The 18,254-nt window shown below is 43.8% G+C and overlaps 1 long non-coding RNA gene across 1 annotated transcript in view; it reads left to right on the top strand.

The window, feature by feature from the left end:
• The first annotated feature begins 9,240 nt into the window (after positions 1-9,240).
• LOC144893009 (uncharacterized) overlaps positions 9,241-18,254 on the top strand; it is a 187,188-nt gene continuing 178,174 nt past the window's right edge. Inside the window, exon 1 of the long non-coding RNA XR_013624177.1 lies at positions 9,241-9,265. This is a non-coding gene — a long non-coding RNA (uncharacterized LOC144893009). The remainder of the gene's footprint in view (positions 9,266-18,254) is intronic.

Raw genomic sequence — 18,254 nt, forward strand, 5'->3', positions numbered from 1 at the left:
GTAACGGCGCCTGGAGAAGGTGTCCATTATGAACAGCAGGCTGTTCGAATGGCCGGCGCTCATCGCCACTATTGAGCGCCGGCCCGGGCGTTTCCCGACCCGTTGAAGGAGCACGGCGGATGACACCGCCGAGCTTCGTGGCCGAACTTGGCGTGGAACCAGCACCAGGTGGTGGAGCTGGAGGAGCGCGGCTGGCTCCGCCAGGCCGGTGGAGTTGGCGGGTTTCCCCGCGGTGGTGGTTTTCGCCGCGGCGGTGGGCGGGGCGTGGCGGCGTTCACGAGGTGCATATCAGCATGCTGCTGAACATCAGCGTGCTGTAGAAGCTGATGCTGTGGAACATGCTGCTGAACATCAGCGTCGAGGGCCGTGACGGCCACGCCGACGCTCGCCCGCATGTCCGAAGCGGCGAAGTACCTGTCCGCCTCGGCCGCCAATGCTCGGGGTTCCGTTAGCTCGGTCCCGGCCAACGCGAGGCGGACCTGCGCTGGAAGTTGGCGCCGGAAAAGCGCCCGGAATAGCGAACCGGGGGCTTCGTCGCCCAACAGTGACAGCATATGGTCCATTCGGACCGACGGGCGCGTCTCACCGAGCTCGGGGAGATCCAGGAGGCGGTCGGCCCGTGCGTCGTCCGTAAGGCCGAACGTGGCTAGGAGTAGCCGCTTGAGTGCCTCGTACTTGTGGCCGTTCGGTGGGTGGCGAAGGACGGACACAACTCGAGCGGCCGTGCCGGGCCCGAGGGAGGCGACGACGTGGCAATAGCGCGTGTCATCGCCGGTGAGGCGCCGAAGCTGAAATTGGGCTTCGGCCTGGACGAACCAGACTTCGGCCTGAGCCTCCCAAAATTCCGAAGTTTGACGAAGTCGGCCATGGCGATGGCGTCGCGTGTGGAAGGATCGCTCCAGCAGATCCAACGTCGAGGGTCACCAGTAAAGCGCGGCGTTACGCGCGCTGCTTGTGAGCAAGGAGGAAGCGGACAAGCGGTAACATATAAACGTCTTTATTGTAAGACTACACTGTAACACTGTACTGTCCCGGGCTGGGCGCCCTGTGTATATCATGAGGCCACGCCTACCCCTGGTGCGTGGCCACCGCCCACTTGGTGCGCGGAATGATGTCACCACGCCAGTGGGCTTTTGTGTCCGCCACACCCTGACATTTGACATCATGCGAGCTACCTATCGAGCCCTGATCTGGACACATGCAGGACAGGCATATCCTGACCTTCCTCCACCAGAGGAATGTGGATGGCACATCGATGGCGCGAAGTTAGTACCAAAGCTAATGAGCCTCGTACCTGTACCAGATGCCTGCCGCGAGTTAATAAGCTGTGGATGCCAGAGAAGTTGTGCATCGTCAAGATGCTCGTGTAAAAGCATGTCCGTCTCCATGCATTGGTGCATGTAAATGCGGACCAAGATGCACAAAGCCGGCAAACTCTCTGGCTGGTGATGAGACATCTGATTCAGAAGCAGATGATTCGACTAACCGATGGACTTTCAGATGCATTGTAATTACCGTATGGTGGACATTTAAGTGAATTGTGAACACTAGGGCATGCCCGTACTATATATATATCTAAAATTATATCCCCCCCCCCCTCTATTTACATGAAATGGTTTGGTCCAAAGCGAACGGCTTGCGAGTACGGTGACAATCCCCCCCCTCTATTTACATGAAATGGTTTGGTCCAAAGCGAACGGCTTGCGAGTACGGTGACAATCCCCCCCCCCCCCCCCTCTATTTACATGAAATGGTTTGGTCCAAAGCGAACGGCTTGCGAGTACGGTGACAATCCCCCCCCCTCTATTTACATGAAATGGTTTGGTCCAAAGCGAACGGCTTGCGGAGTTTGGTAAAGAAATCGCCATAGCGTGCACAAACGCGCAGGAAAGCGAAAGAATCGCAAATTAGTTTTAATTAGTTTTAAAACATAGTTTAACGCCAACATAGTTTGCCAACGTGAAATAAATGAATACGCTCTCAAATGTGCCGTCCGAGGCAGAGTCTGTTCGGCACGTTCGGCACACGTGATAGCTCGCTGCTCTCTGATTGGTTGAATCGTTTTTTGGACATAGCTCGCTAACTACTTGTCCGATTAATATGAAACCTTGAAAAGGCACATCCTCGGGTCCCCAGCAATATACCTGGCAAGTTTCAAGTATATCGGACCCGTGGTTGTCGAGAAACAGCGGTCACAGACATACAGAGATTACTGGAATTATAGATAGATACAATGGACTACAAAATGTAAATATTTCATGATATTTGTTATATTATATCATCTTTAAATATCAATATTGTTGAAATGAAGATCAAATAGCTGTATCTAAACTCTCCGGTCACGCACAGTCAGTCATGGCTGTTGTCTACCACCCTCCCAAACCACACCCATCATTCCTGTCTGACTTCTCCTACTTTCTGACCCAGCTATGTTCCCAGTCCCCCTCAATCGTCGTCGTCCTTGGTGATTTCAATATCCACATGGACTCCACTGACTTCACTGATTTACTCACCTGCTTTAACCTCACTCAACATGTCAACTTTCCTACCCATAACCGTGGTCACATTTTGGACCTTGTCTGCTCTACTGGATTGATTTTGCACCATCTCTCTGGCTCCGACCTCACCCTCTCTGACCACTTAGCCATCACTATGACCGTCAACGTTCCCACCCCAGCACCAAGGCGTTATCGCACGATCAACTTCCGTAAGCTAAACGCTCTTTCACCTACCTCATTGTCATCCACCCTCTCTGAAAAAATGTCCACTTCTCCCTTCGTTGACCTCCACACCCCTTCTGACCTCACTGACTAATACAACCGCACTCTCTCCTGCCTTGACCAACTTGCGCCTATAAAAACCAAAACCGTTTATTTCACCCATTCTGCTCCCTGATTTACCCCTGAACTCCGCCTGATGAAAACTCGTGCTCGCCAACTTGAAAGACTCCGCAATAAAACAGGTCTCACAGTTCACTCCCAAGCCTACAAGGACCACCTACAACACTATAAAGATGCCCTCTCCCGCGCCCGCTCCGCCTACTACTCTCAACTTATCCACTCTGGCTCCGGAAAGCCAAAAGCACTCTTCTCTACAATAAATAAACCCCTCAGCCCCCTGAACACCGCCACCCAGTCATTCACAGTAGACAACTGCATCTCCTTCCTTTCATTCTTCCAACGCAAAATTGAAAACATCTACAACAGCTTGACCACCGCCGCACCTGCCCCCCCTTATCCTGCCATCCCCTGTCTCAATTCTCCCCAGTCTCCCCTACTGACCTCTCTGAACTCCTCATAGGAATGAAAACTGCCACCTGCACTCTTGACCCCATCCCCTCCAGCTTCGTCAAGGCCTCCCTTTGTGCTCTCTCTCTCTCCACTTATCATTGCAACAATAAACTCCTCCCTGTCTACAGGCATCGTCCCACCGTCCCTCAAAATTGCTGCTGTTACCCCCATTCTGAAAAAACCTGGACTAAACCCTGACACCCTAAACAACTTCAGACCCATCTCCAACCTACCCTTCGTGTCGAAACTTTTGGAACGCGCTGTAGCCACTCAACTCAAACATCACCTCTCTGCCAATGACCTGTATGAAACACTCCAATCCGGATTCCGCTCCAACCACAGTACTGGAAACTGCTCTCCTCAAAATCACCAACGACCTTCTCCTCTCCTCTGACGTTGGCAACCTCAACATTCTCATCCTCCTCGACCTGAGCGCCGCGCCGCCTTTGACACCATCGATCACACCATCCTCCTCACCCGACTTGAAACCACCTTTAACGTTACCGGCACAGCCCTCTCTTGGATTAAATTATACCTCTCTGACAGACGCCAGTTCATCTCCATCAATAACTGCAAATCCCCCACTGCTCCCCTCCCCCAAGGTGTCCCCCATGGTGTCCCCCAAGGTTCAGTCCTTGGCCCCCTCCTCTTCATCCTTTACCTGTCCCCCCTCGGTCACTTAATCCGCCGTCATGGTCTCCAATTCAATTGCTACGCCGATGACATCCAGCTTTTCATCTCCACCAAGTCCATCTGCACTGCCACCCACTCTATCCTGACAAACTGCATCACTGAAATAAAATCCTGGCTTCAAATCAACTTCCTCAAACTTAACTATGATAAATCTGAAATAATCATCATTGGCCCAAAAACGCTCATAAAATCCACCCATAACTTTGCCCTCAACATCGACGGTATCCCAGTATCCACGTCCCCTCACATCCGGAATCTTGGCATCATCTTTGACCAATCCCTCTCCTTCGACAAATACACTAAACAGATCACAAAGACAGTCTTCTTTCACCTGAAAAACATCGCCCGTCTCCGTCCATCCCTCTCCTCCACGGCTGCAGAAACCCTCATCCACGCCTTCATCACCTCCCGTCTGGACTACTGCAATAGCCTCCTCTATGGTTCACCCTCAACAATCACCAATAAACTCCAATACATTCAGAACTCCGCTGCCCGTCTACTCACCCATTCCCAGACCCGTGACCACATCACCCCCCCGATGGCTCCCCATCTCCCAGAGAATCCAGTACAAAATCCTCCTCTTGACCTACAAAGCCCTCCATGACCTGGCCCCATCCCCATCCTACCTGGCTGACCTCCTCTCCAGACACACTCCCACCCCCATCCGGACCAAATTCAGATCCTGGGGGGACAGGGCCTTCTCCATCGCTGCTCCCACCCTCTGGAACTCACTACCTCACACCATCAGAGACTCGTCCTCCTCTTCCTCACTCACCACATTCAAAACATCACTCAAGACCCACCTGTTCAACACTGCATTCAACATTTAACCCACAGCATTTAACCCCTGACTATCTGTTGTCCTTCTCCCTCCTTTTTGCTTTGAATATTTCCCTATTGATTCTTGTCTTTTTTGCAATTGTTTTTATGTTTTGCACTCTGTCAAAGCGTCTTTGGGCTTCCTGAAAAGCGCTATATAAAATAAATGCATTATTATTATTATTATTATTATTATTATCTATATAATAATACCATAAGGACTCGACTTTGTTATCCCTTTTACGCCGCACCCAGTGACCCAATGCCCCGGCACTAATGGATTTACGATCTATGAACCGCGCTCTTTGTTTATCAGCTACAGCCATACTCGAAAAATCTGAATTAGCCGACGTTGGGGCCCAAAAGCATCCGATTAACGGCCGATACGACGCCATCTTACGACTCCATCGTATTGGCGTCTGCTGGGTGAAGGCGCAACAAGCCGTCCGCTGATTGGACAGACGAAGGCGACAGCAAGCCGTCCACTGAGTGGACAATCCTGAGCATGCATTCCGCCATTTGTGCCGGTGTCATCGATCGCGCTGTACGCTAATCTCATCAGGTGGGTTTACCATAATGTCTTCCATATACTGTGATTACAACGAAGTGAAACTGATCAGCAGCCCATCAGTATCATATAAAGCAATAAATACCAAGGCTTCAGCTTCTGAAAGCTTAAAACAAAGTGTACTTCGCCGAGTGACGAAACGTAGGTGTAGGCCTCGGCCCTACTTATCCAGTTGTTGTTTCCGTTGTGTAAGGGGGGGAAAAAACAAACATTTTGGCCTCAGACCTTTGAGAGTACGTCGTTCCGTGAACTTTTTGAACGGGCCTCGTATGCCATGCTTCGTCAACGTTGGGTTGTTTTTAAATGATTTGAAGGATTAACTTAAGCACCTTGAATAGAGCAGTTTATTGTTCCTCAAAGACCAGTGTGTAAGTTGACTCAATATGATGGTAACTTTGCAATTCTTGCGTTGTCTCTGAATCAGCTGGCTGAGTCATATTGGCGTAGGGTAGGTCATGATCAGCCCCCCCCCCCCTCCCCCTTTCGTTTCACCAACTCCTGCATCTGCCACCGTTCATGATTATCAAAGTAGGCTTTACCCTGTTCACGATAAGGTAGAAATCAGAGTTGTATAAAAAAAAAAAAAAAAAAAAAAAATATTTTTGTAAGAAATTTTATTTTAAAAATTTATTTTGTAAAAAAATTTCTTTTTTGTAAAAAAGAAATCAGAGTTGTATACGAAGAGATAAAAGGATGGCATTGACTTCGAGACGGTACGTGATATTTTCAAAAGTATATCGTAGCGTTGTCATTTAAGTAGCTTGCAATAAATACGTTGTTCATATACGCACTCTTCATTCTCATCTTTCTTCCTAACTCTTACTCGGACAAGCAAATCCCCTATGCCATCCATAATGGTACACTCTATCCATACACCACATCCTCCCTTCCGTGGATGTTCCACGGGTTTCGGCTAGTTATTATTATTATTATTATTATTATTATTATTATTATTACGTTGAAATACGTTGAAAAAGTCAAAACTTCACATGGGGTGTAGGGGAAGGCGGGGCAAGTTGAGCCAGTTTTTGTTCTTGGAATGTTAGGACTGAACTTACTGATGATCTTGCACAAATGAGTATCTTGCCTTCTAATTTAATCCTTGGGAAACATTTTGTAGCTGGTTCTTACTTTCTATCCCCACACTGAAAGTCACTGTGACCTTTTGAAAAAACGGAGGCAAAATGGCTCAACTTGCCCGCCTGAGGGGTAAGTTGATCCAACCTCTGGGGTAAGTTGTACCACATAGGGGTAAGTTGATCATTGCCCCAAATAAAGATAACTGAAGTAGAAAAGCATTGTTTTGCCAGAAAAAAATATTTAATGTTGTAAAGTTCTACAACACTGAACGAAATGATTACCTTGTGTTCATGGTTATAGTAATCAGTTACGAACAAATTGAGTCACTCTCATAGAAAAACAAGATTGTCAACTGTGGTAAGAAAAGTCAACTCGATCCACCTGTCACAGTTTCAAGTCACAATAAAAGAAAAGTGTCCCAAATACACCCAGAAAGGCCAACAGTCAGACTGTGGCAATTAAGGCACAATATCTTGCTCATCAATGCCAGCTTCATCATTTGGATCTGCAACTAAAAGTAAAACATGTCAGAAATCAAGTCAATTAAGCTGCCAAACTGACAAGTCACAATAATTGAACACAAGCTGTCCAGAACAACGGGCAGAACTGCCAACGCACTTAGGCTGTGGCAGCTTACGCACGATGTCTTGCAGTTCAAATCCTGCTTCATCCTTTGGGTTTGGAACAAACACTGGGTTGTCAGATCCAACTTTTCCAGCAACCTTCTGCAGGAAGACACCTTCAAACTGAAATTCCTCTCCATTCAGTACATCAACCCGAGCAATGTAATGCACAAATCTTGATTTGCCAGCACATTTGACAACTACAAAGTCACCTTCAATGATATCCATATCACTGTCCACATCTGATTCGTCATCATACTCAACTTCTGAATCGCCATCTGTCTCACTAGAACTAGGGGTTTTTGATCTTGGGGGACATGTCTTTTTCCCATTAGCTTTGAACAAGCATCTCTTTGATTTCTTGGCTGATGGCTTCCGTTTGCGATTTTCAGATAGGGCTGCAAGCTCCTGGCATACTGGGGTGTGGAGATGGTACACCCAGTGTGGTTTAGGCTCGCAATGTATCCAATGACCGGGGTACGGTAATAATATGGTATTCTGTAAGCGCTTTGAGCCTTTGGGGAAAAGCGCATTATAAATGCTAATTATTATTATCTCCACCAACATGAGTTGGCAAGTTGAGCCATGGCTCGATTTGCCCCGTAGGGTCTGGCTCAACTTACCCCAGTCTGAACTTTCTGAGATGTCTCCACATACACACATCTTCTATGCATCCATCGTATTAAAGTCTATGACAAGAATGGAGACACATACCTGGACTAACAATAATTGTCATCTGATATCCATATTATCTCCATGCTGCATATGGAAGAAACGTGAACTTACCTGTTTTACACCTTTTTACTTTTATGGCTGAAAATTGGATTTTTCCCTCTGCAACACTGGTTTCCGTTTCAATTTCAATTTAGAAAACAATATGGCACAACGTGGACTTATGCAATGGGGCATCTATACTATAGATGGCGCAACCACAAAGTCTGACTCATTCATAACTGGCTGGGAGGTGGTGCCTCACTTCAACTTACCCCGATGCTCAACTTGCCCCGCCTTCCCCTACTTACTCTTTCACGTGACTGTACAATGCATTTAGGATCGGAGGCAAGAAATAAATATACCGTACAGTGTTTTTCACCTTTTTATTGGACAAAAACCAATTATGTATATATTTTCAACAAGGAGGCTCACTTTCATTTCATCACATGCAGTGTTATTTGTAAAAGTTTATGCATGCCTGCCTGCATAATAAATCTTACGCTTCCATGTAATAAGAATAATAATAATTAGTAATATAATACCGAGTGTTTAGACAATACTCAATAGTCAATACAAATGTGTTCTACTTGTGACTCGGCGCACCTCTCATATATCTAACAGTAACATGTACGCAACTACAAGGATGTAATATTGTAATGACAATATACCATCAGAACAGACAACATGTTGTTGTTGTTGTTCAAGGAATATTATTAATATTATTGTCCAGCAATTTATGTATTTACGATTTTAGTACAACTCCAATAGCTGATGATTTATTGGCATAAATGTGTTGCTCGATATTAATATTAATATTGTAGCGACCCATTGGTCCCCCAAGCGAGACCAGCAGCAGAATCGCCTTGCTCCAGCCGGTGACGTAACTAGATCAATCACATGGGGGTAAAATGCATGTTCCAAGTGAGCTCCAATCGGTGGAGGCGTCGTGGTGCACCGGGCTAAGGCGGGCCACAATGACGTATCAACGATGAGATCGAGAGCTGCAAACTGCAAGGGTTCGAACCCTCGATCCTGGGCCCCCGCAGGTGTTGCGCCGCGGAAAATGAGCCTCAAGCTAAAGACGTCCGGACGGGCACCCGGGCCTCCACCCTTTTGAATCTAAACCAATTAATCAATAATTAATCACTGAAAAGCTAATTAATGCATTTGAAATCGTCCACCGTTCCTTGTCGTGACGTCACATTCAACCGACCGTAAAATGAAATGTTGTTGTTTTTTTGAAATATCTTTAAATAATCTCGTTGACCCTTAAGGACTTATATATAGATATAAAACCCTTCTGTTTATAATTATATATAAAATCGATGGACCATCCACAGGGTAAAGGAAAGAATAAAAGAAAAAAATATCACTTCTCGTTTCAGATCCAGGAAGTTGACCCCCAGAGGAAGAAGAAGAAGAAGAACCACCCTCCGGCTCGTCACTCGTCAATCGGCTTCCTCGGGCACACTGCAACTGTAAGTTGTAGGTGCAGGTAGTTGGACAGTCTCTGTGGTACGCTGCTTGTAGGTGCAGGTAGTTGGACAGTCTCTGTGTTACGCTGCTTGTTGGTTTCGGCAGTTGCACAGTCGCTGTGGTACGCTGCTTGTTGGTGTAGGTAGTTGCACAGTCTCTGTGGTGCGCTGCTTGTTGGTTTCGGCAGTTGCACAGTCTCTGTGGTACGCTGCTTGTAGGTGTAGGTAGTTGCACAGTCTCTGTGGTACGCTGCTTGTAGGTGTAGGTAGTTGCACAGTCTCTGTGGTACGCTGCTTGTTGTTGTATCTAGTTGGACAGTCTCTGTGGTTTGCTGCTTGGAGGTGGAGGTAGTTGGACAGTCTCTGTGGTATGCTGCTTGTAGGTGTAGGTAGTTGCACAGTCTGTCGTATGCTGCTTGTTGGTGTAGGTAGTTGGACATTCTTTGTGGTATGCTGCTTGTATGTGTAGGTAGTTGCACAGTCTCTGTGGTATGCTGCTTGTAGGTGTAGGTCGTTGCACAGTCTCTGTGGTATTCTGCTTGTAGGTGTAGGTAGTTGCACAGTCGCTGTGGTATGCTGTTTGTTGGTTTCGGTAGTTGCACAGTCTCTGTGGGATGCTGCTTGTCGGTGTAGGTCGTTGCACAGTCTCTGCGGTATGCTGCTTGTAGGTGGAGGTAGTTGGACAGTCTTTGTCGTATGCTGCTTGTAGGTGTAGGTAGTTGCACAGTCTCTGTGGTATGCTGCTTGTAGGTGTACATAGTTGCACAGTCGCTGTGGTATACTGCTTGTAGGTGTAGGTAGTTGCACAGTCTCTGTGGTATGCTGCTTGAAGGTGTAGGTAGTTGCACAGTCTCTGTGGTATGCTGCTTGTAGGTGTACATAGTTGCACAGTCGCTGTGGTATACTGCTTGTAGGTGTAGGTAGTTGCACAGTCTCTGTGGTATGCTGCTTGTAGGTGTAGGTAGTTGCACAGTCTCTGTTGGATGCTGCTTGTCGGTGAACATAGTTGCACAGTCGCTGTGGTGTGCTGCTTGTCGGTGTAGGTCGTTGCACAGTCTCTGTGGTATCCTGCTTGTAGGTGAAGGTAGTTGCACAGTCCTGTGGTATGCTGCTTGTAGGTGTACATAGTTGCACAGTCGCTGTGGTATGCTGCTTGTAGGTGTAGGTAGTTGCACAGTCGCTGTGGTATGCTGCTTGTTGGTGTAGGTAGTTGCACAGTCTCTGTGGTACGTTGCTTGTTGGTGTAGGTAGTTGCACAGTCTCTGTGGTGCGCTGCTTGTTGGTTTCGGCAGTTGCACAGTCTCTGTCGTACGCTGCTTGTTGTTGTATCTAGTTGGACAGTCTCTGTGGTATGCTGCTTGGAGGTGGAGGTAGTTGGACAGTCTCTGTGGTATGCTGCTTGTCGGTGTACATAGTTGCACAGTCACTGTGGTATGCTGCTTGTAGGTGTAGGTAGTTGCACAGTCGCTGTGGTATGCTGCTTGTAGGTGCAGGTAGTTGCACAGTCTCTGTGGTGCGCTGCTTGTAGGTGCAGGTAGTTGCACAGTCTCTGTGGTGCGCTGCTTGTTGGTTTCGGCAGTTGCACAGTCTCTGTGGTACGCTGCTTGTAGGTGCAGGTAGTTGGACAGTCTCTGTGGTACGCTGCTTGTTGGTTTCGGCAGTTGCACAGTCTCTGTGGTACGTTGCTTGTTGGTGTAGGTAGTTGCACAGTCTCTGTGGTGCGCTGCTTGTTGGTTTCGGCAGTTGCACAGTCTCTGTCGTACGCTGCTTGTTGTTGTATCTAGTTGGACAGTCTCTGTGGTATGCTGCTTGGAGGTGGAGGTAGTTGGACAGTCTCTGTGGTATGCTGCTTGTCGGTGTACATAGTTGCACAGTCGCTGTGGTATGCTGCTTGTAGGTGTAGGTAGTGGCACAGTCGCTGTGGTATGCTGCTTGTAGGTGCAGGTAGTTGCACAGTTTCTGTGGTGCGCTGCTTGTTGGTTTCGGCAGTTGCACAGTTTCTGTGGTACACTGCTTGTAGGTGCAGGTAGTTGCACAGTCTCTGTGGTATGCTGCTTGTAGGTGCAGGTAGTTGCACAGTCTCTGTGGTGCGCTGCTTGTTGGTTTCGGCAGTTGCACAGTTTCTGTGGTACACTGCTTGTAGGTGTAGGTAGTTGCACAGTCGCTGTGGTATGCTGCTTGTAGGTGCAGGTAGTTGCACAGTCTCTGTGGTGCGCTGCTTGTTGGTTTCGGCAGTTGCACAGTCTCTGTGGTACGCTGCTTGTTGTTGTATCTAGTTGGACAGTCTCTGTGGTATGCTGCTTGGAGGTGGAGGTAGTTGGACAGTCTCTGTGGTATGCTGCTTGGCGGTGTACATAGTTGCACAGTCGCTGTGGTATGCTGCTTGTAGGTGTAGGTAGTTGCACAGTCGCTGTGGTATGCTGCTTGTAGGTGTACATAGTTGCACAGTTTGTGGTAGTTGTAGTAGGTAGTTGCACAGTTTGTGGTATGGTATGCTGCTTGTAAGTAGTGTAATAATGTTGCTTCTGGGACACCTCCGTTTAACATGGGAAATCCCTATCTAATGTCATTTACCCCCTTGTCTTTTTCAAAAATCATAAACACCTCTATTTCTCCCACCCTCATCTTTATGAACCTTTTGTCTGTAGTACCTATCCTTAATGTTGTTCATTAGACCACTCAAACACTACAAATATTTGTTTTCTCTTATAGACCTATCATCCTTCTTCTACATATCATCTGGCAGATTAATCTTTGACCCATTCACTTCCATATTAATTCTTTCCCTCCCTCATTGCCCCTAAACACCTATATTTCTCTCACCCTGTTCTTTACGAACCTTCTAACCTTTTGACATGTTATCCTTATTCATTAGACCACTTAAACACCTGTGATCCTTCTGACCTCATGGACCTTTTAACCTTTTACTCTTAATATCATCTGGTGAATATAACCCACTCAAACAACGACCCTACAAATATTTGTTTATGCGTGGGAAATAATTTAATTCTCCTACAACTCTCTTCACCATCTAATATATTAACAAAAAATATGTTTGAGTTTGGTTCTTTATTAAGATATTTTAACTGAGCTAAGATAAAATGGTAAACCTCCCTCAATGTTCTTGTTTGAGCGCCTCCAGTGCCACATACCATTTTTTGGTAAGCCCCGCCCACTTTTTGGTAAACCACGCCCATTTTACTAAGCCCCGCCCACTTTTTGTTAAGCCACGCCCACTTTTTACTAAGCCCCGCCCACTTTTGCTAAGCTCCTCCCACTTTTGCTAAGTCCCACCCACTTTATAAACTCTTCAGCATTGTATCATTTCCAGGTAATACATAACATCATTTTCAGGGAATTTCCATCACATCATTTCCAGTTAAGACACGCCCAGGGAATTTCCACAGGAAATGACACACACCCAGCCCTTCTTATAAAAGGCACCGACCACACAGGCTTTTTCAAACACGCTTTCTGCTTCACTTGAGAATGGACTCCTATGCCGAAATGGAATGGGATAACTTTGCTATTCCTTGGAGTCCTACTACCTGTGTAGCGCTCAACCTTCAGATTGATGAACTGGACTCGAACCTCTTGTCGATGGAGGAAATTGTATCTGAGCTACGAAATGAAAATTCTACTTTTAACACAACTTGGGATAAAGTTATTTTTTTGTTTGAAGATCTTTTGAACAACCAAGACCCACAGAACGAGTTCTACCTTGATGACCCAGCCAAAGAGTTATACCTTGGAGATCCACAAAATCCTGAAAAAGAGTTCTACCATGATGATACTTATTGTGAGTTATCAAAACAAAACCCACTGAACGAGTTCTACCTTGATGACCCAGCCAAAGAGTTATACCTTGGAGACTCACTAAATTTGGGAAAAACAAATTATGAGGTCTGCCTAGATGGTTCTAACTGTGGAGCCTACCTTGGAGACTCACTAAATTTGGGAAAAACAAATTATGAGGTCTGCCTAGATGGTTCTAACTGTGGAGCCTACCTTGGAGACTCACTAAATTTGGGAAAAACAAATTATGAGGTTTGCCTAGATGGTTCTAACTGTGGAGCCTACCTTGGAGACTCACTGAATTTGGGAAAAACAAATTATGAGGTCTGCCTAGATGGTTCTAACTGTGGAGCCTACCTTGGAGACTCACTAAATTTGGGAAAAACAAATTATGAGGTTTGCCTAGATGGTTCTAACTGTGGAGCCTACCTTGGAGACTCACTGAATTTGGGAAAAACAAATTATGAGGTCTGCCTAGATGGTTCTAACTGTGGAGCCTACCTTGGAGACTCACTAAATTTGGGAAAAACAAATTATGAGGTCTGCCTAGATGGTTCTAACTGTGGAGCCTACCTTGGAGACTCACTAAATTTGGGAAAAACAAATTATGAGGTTTGCCTAGATGGTTCTAACTGTGGAGCCTACCTTGGAGACTCACTAAATTTGGGAAAAACTAATTATGAGGTCTGCCTAGATGGTTCTAACTGTGGAGCCTACCTTGGAGACTCACTAAATTTCATAAAATTAGGAAAAGAGTTTTACCTTGGAGACTTTGAAAACTGGTTTCGTTTTGGAGACTCGGAATGGGGGTTTTGTTTTGATGACTCGGAATGTGATACCTATCTTGGAGGCTCAACAGGAATGTGGTTATACCTTGGGAACTTGGAAAGTTGGTTTTATTTTGGAGACTCTACCTGTGGGGTTCCTCTTGGAGACTCTTTGGATTCTAAAGCAATGAACAATGTTCTTTATTTAATGACGCTTGATTTAAGCAATATCAAGAAAGTTCGAGGAAGAAAATGCTGGAAAATTCTTTCTTCCCATTTCTACTTCTTCAAACTTAAAAGCCTTGAAAGACAGAATTGGAGGAAGAGGAAAAAAAAAAAAAGAAATACGTATTTAAAAAAGAAGAAAAGAAAGATTATGTTAGGGTTTGGGTGGGATTTTGAATGTGAGGGTTAGGGATGGGGTTGGGTTAGGGTTGGGATTTTGAATGTGAGGGTTAGGGATGGGGTTGGGTTAGGGTTGGGATTTTGAATGTGAGGGTTAGGGTTGGGGTTGGGTTAGGGATGGGGTTGGGTTAGGGATGGGGTTGGGTTAGGGATGGGTTGGGTTAGGGTTGGGATTTTGAATGTGAGGGTTAGGGTTGGGGTTGGGTTAGGGATGGGATTGGGTTAGGGTTGGGATTTTGAATGTGAGGGTTAGGGATGGGTTGGGTTAGGGATGGGGTTGGGTTAGGGATGGGGTTGGGTTAGGGTTGGGGTTGGGTTAGGGATGGGGTTGGGTTAGGGATGGGGTTGGGTTAGGGATGGGGTTGGGTTAGGGATGGGGTTGGGTTAGGGATGGGGTTGGGTTAGGGATGGGTTGGGTTAGGGATGGGTTTGGGTTAGGGATGGGGTTGGGTTAGGGCTTGGGTTGGGTTAGGGTTTGTATATTATTATGACTCACTCGCACATACACACACACACAAAAGTTAAGCCCCAACTAAAAAGTTGTGGGATTCTGTGTTTGGGGTTCACAGATTTAAAAACGTATCCCCATTATACACACACAAAAGTTAAGCCCCAACTAAAAAGTTGTGGGATTCTGTGTTTGGGGTTCACAGATTTAAAAACGTATCCCCATTATACACACACAAAAGTTAAGCCCCAACTAAAAAGTTGTGGGATTCTGTGTTTGGGGTTCACAGATTTAAAAACGTATCCCCATTATACACACACAAAAGTTAAGCCCCAACTAAAAAGTTGTGGGATTCTGTGTTTGGGGTTCACAGATTTAAAAACGTATCCCCATTACATTTTATTTATTTATTTATTATTTTCAAGGGTATTATCTGCTTACTTGTGTTTTTTGTAATTCTTGTGAGTAAAATGAACCCAAGATTTCTTCTCCATTTAAATCATATAATTTGTAGGTCCAAGGGACTGTATCCATTACATCAATGATTTTAAATAATTCACGAGTCCATTTTTGTGTATAACCTTTCTCAAAATGACTTTTCCATTTGTATATTCTTACAATATCACCAACTTTAAACTTGGGCTTTCTCAAATTAATCTCCTTTTCATATTCTAATTTTGTAAATGTTTCTGATGGTTTTGATTGTGTTGATGAATGAACTGTATTATTGTAATTATCTACAATATCCTGAATTAAATACACCCATTTTTGAGAACCGAGTTGTGTGAATTTTTTATATAATTTCTCTTTTAAAGTACGATTAAAACGCTCAATAACAACTGCCTTTCCTTCATTAAAGGTGCTGTATAATTTAATACCCTTCCCCTTAAGAAATTTCATGAATATTTTGTTATAGAACTCTGTTCCCTCATCAGTCCATAACTTCTTTGGTTTCCTTTTATCCCGATCAAATATTAGCTTAAAGGCTAACATTAAAGTATCACCCCTTTTATTTTTTAAAGGGACAACCCAGGCAAATCTACTCCTCAAATCAATAACGGTTAAAGCATACCTGTATCCCCTGTCATTATTCAATTCAATTAAATCAGCGGACCATATGTGGTCAGTGTATTTAGAATAAACCTTCCTTCTTTTAAACTTTGTGATTATAGGTTTGTGTAATTCTTCAGCCAAAAGCTCCTCAGTCTTGATGGCATCATTAGAGCCTAATAGTTTTTTGAGGAATAACCAAGACCAAGTTTCAATTTAGCATTTATCAAATTTCTCACAATAAACCTATCAACTTTCTCTCTCAACGTTGGATTTTGTATCAAAGACAAATTATACAACATTTCGCTGTCGGCTTTATGTTTTTCAGTCAACGTAGTGGTTTTCCCATAAGCAATATCATGCTTCATACACACTTCGTCAACCCTATTTGTAGGTTTAGACCAAGGTTTAGGATTGTCAGCCTCATCTAATCTTTTATCCAAGTTTGTTCCTGGACCACAGAAAGAATACCCTGGAAGGTGTAATTCCCCTGGAATTCCAGTTGTTGTAAATTTACTTCCTGACAGAAACTTTTGTATGTCTCCTCCTCTTTTAGGAGAGATGAATTGGCACTTTTTAGAGCCACATACTTGACATATTCCTTTTTGATAAACTCTATTATTTTTAGCTTTAACATAAGAGATATTTTTAGATTTAGTTTTCTTTTTACATTTGAGACAATAACTCATATTTATTTATCAGAAAAATTCCGACAGAGTATCAAAACCTTTTTGGTTTTCAACATATACATTTCAATCTTTATTTTTAAAACATAAAGAATCCTAAGGAATGCCTTCACTCTCTCCTCCATTTATTTACAAATAAAAACTAACTAAAGTCAATGACACCAACATCATCAATCACATAATCTTTTCCTTCTTCTTCTTCTTCTTCTTCACCACTTTCTCGTTTAAATCTCTGAAATTGAAGACATTGACGTTCTTATTTTTGAAACCATTATCTTCATAAGAGTTGTTAATTCTTTAATTTCCTCTTCGGTGCGTTGAGATTGATTTATTTGCTTTAATACACTCAATCTTTTATGAATCTCAGTGATTTCCATCTTTTTATATTTTTCCTCCCTCTCTCTTTGCTCCCTCTCCTCCTCCTCCATTTTCTCCCTCTCCCTTTCCTCCTTCTCCTTTTTCTCTCTTTCCTCCTTCTCCCTTTTCTCCCTTTCCTCCTTCTCCTTTTTCTCCCTCTCCTCCTTCTCCTCCTTTTTCTCCCTCTCCTCCTTCTCCTCCCTCTCCCTTTCCTCCTTCTCCTTTTTCTCTCTTTCCTCCTTCTCTTCTTCAACTCCTTCCTCATCCCTTGCTACCCTTGAGTTTGAACCCCAAAGAATATTATACATATACTCATCTGGATTTTGAGATATTCTTGTATCTATAATTATTTTTCTCATAATAGGATACCAATAAGATTTGTTGACGATTTCTAAAAGAGTTTTATATTTCATAACTTTGAGAAGTTCATTTTTATTTAATATTTTAAACAAGTCTCTATTTGTGGGTTTAACAATATCAGTATAAGGCCAGTTTTTTATGACAAAATTCCCATGTATATGCTCCAAATCATAAGGTATGTAATACCGAGCACCCTTTTCTTGTAGGTATCCTTGAATACAAAAATTATAATTCTCTTGTAGTCTTCTTCCTGCCATTTATGTATCAGAAATATATGTGAGATTAATATTATGACAGGTAATACCACCCCATCTTCCCACTACCAAATCGGTTTGTATTCCTCGGCTTTCTATCCTTATCTCATTACCTTCCTTCTTTGTCATGCGAACCATCGCTATACTATCATATATTTTTATTTTCTTAAAATCACGTATTTGTTGTTTACTAATTGTACTTCCACATAAATCCTTATCTTCACCAAGTGGATAATATTCTTCTTTACGAGACTGATTTAAATCATGTAGGTCTTCTATGTTTATTGAAAAAGACCAATTATACCCTAAATCAGGCATATCATACCCCCATTTATTAATTCGCATATTAACTAAATGTCCTTCTTTATAAAATTCAATTGTAAGCAGGTAGTTAAATTCAATGAGGAAAGGTGTATGGTCAGTATAACCAGGTGTTGTGGTTGTAAATTTTACTTCTTTCACAAAACGTGCTGTTTTCTTTAAAAATATATATTGTGATAAATCACTTAATCTAATTAAGTCATTCGCATCTGTAGGGTTTGGATAATTGATTAATTTATAAGTATTCTTCATATTAATATTTTTACTTACACTATATTTTTGTCGTTCAGCCTGTGCCTTTGTATAATAATTTGATAAATCAATATCCTGAGAGGATTTTCCAAAGATAGAACCATCTTTTCCAACATAAGTCATTTATATTAGATTAAAAATGATATCATAAAACTTTTCATTATTGTTGAGTTGAAATAATACATATAAACATAATTGACCACAACATTTAGAATTAATTTCTTGAACTTGAAATGTTTGATAAACACCATTCTGTAAGAATTGTATTACTTCAACAGGTGGTGGCATACCATAACT

Source organism: Myxine glutinosa, chromosome 1, assembly GCF_964187855.1.
Source record: "Myxine glutinosa chromosome 1, kmMyxGlut1.1, whole genome shotgun sequence".
NCBI classification, from domain to species: Eukaryota; Metazoa; Chordata; class Myxini; order Myxiniformes; family Myxinidae; genus Myxine; species Myxine glutinosa.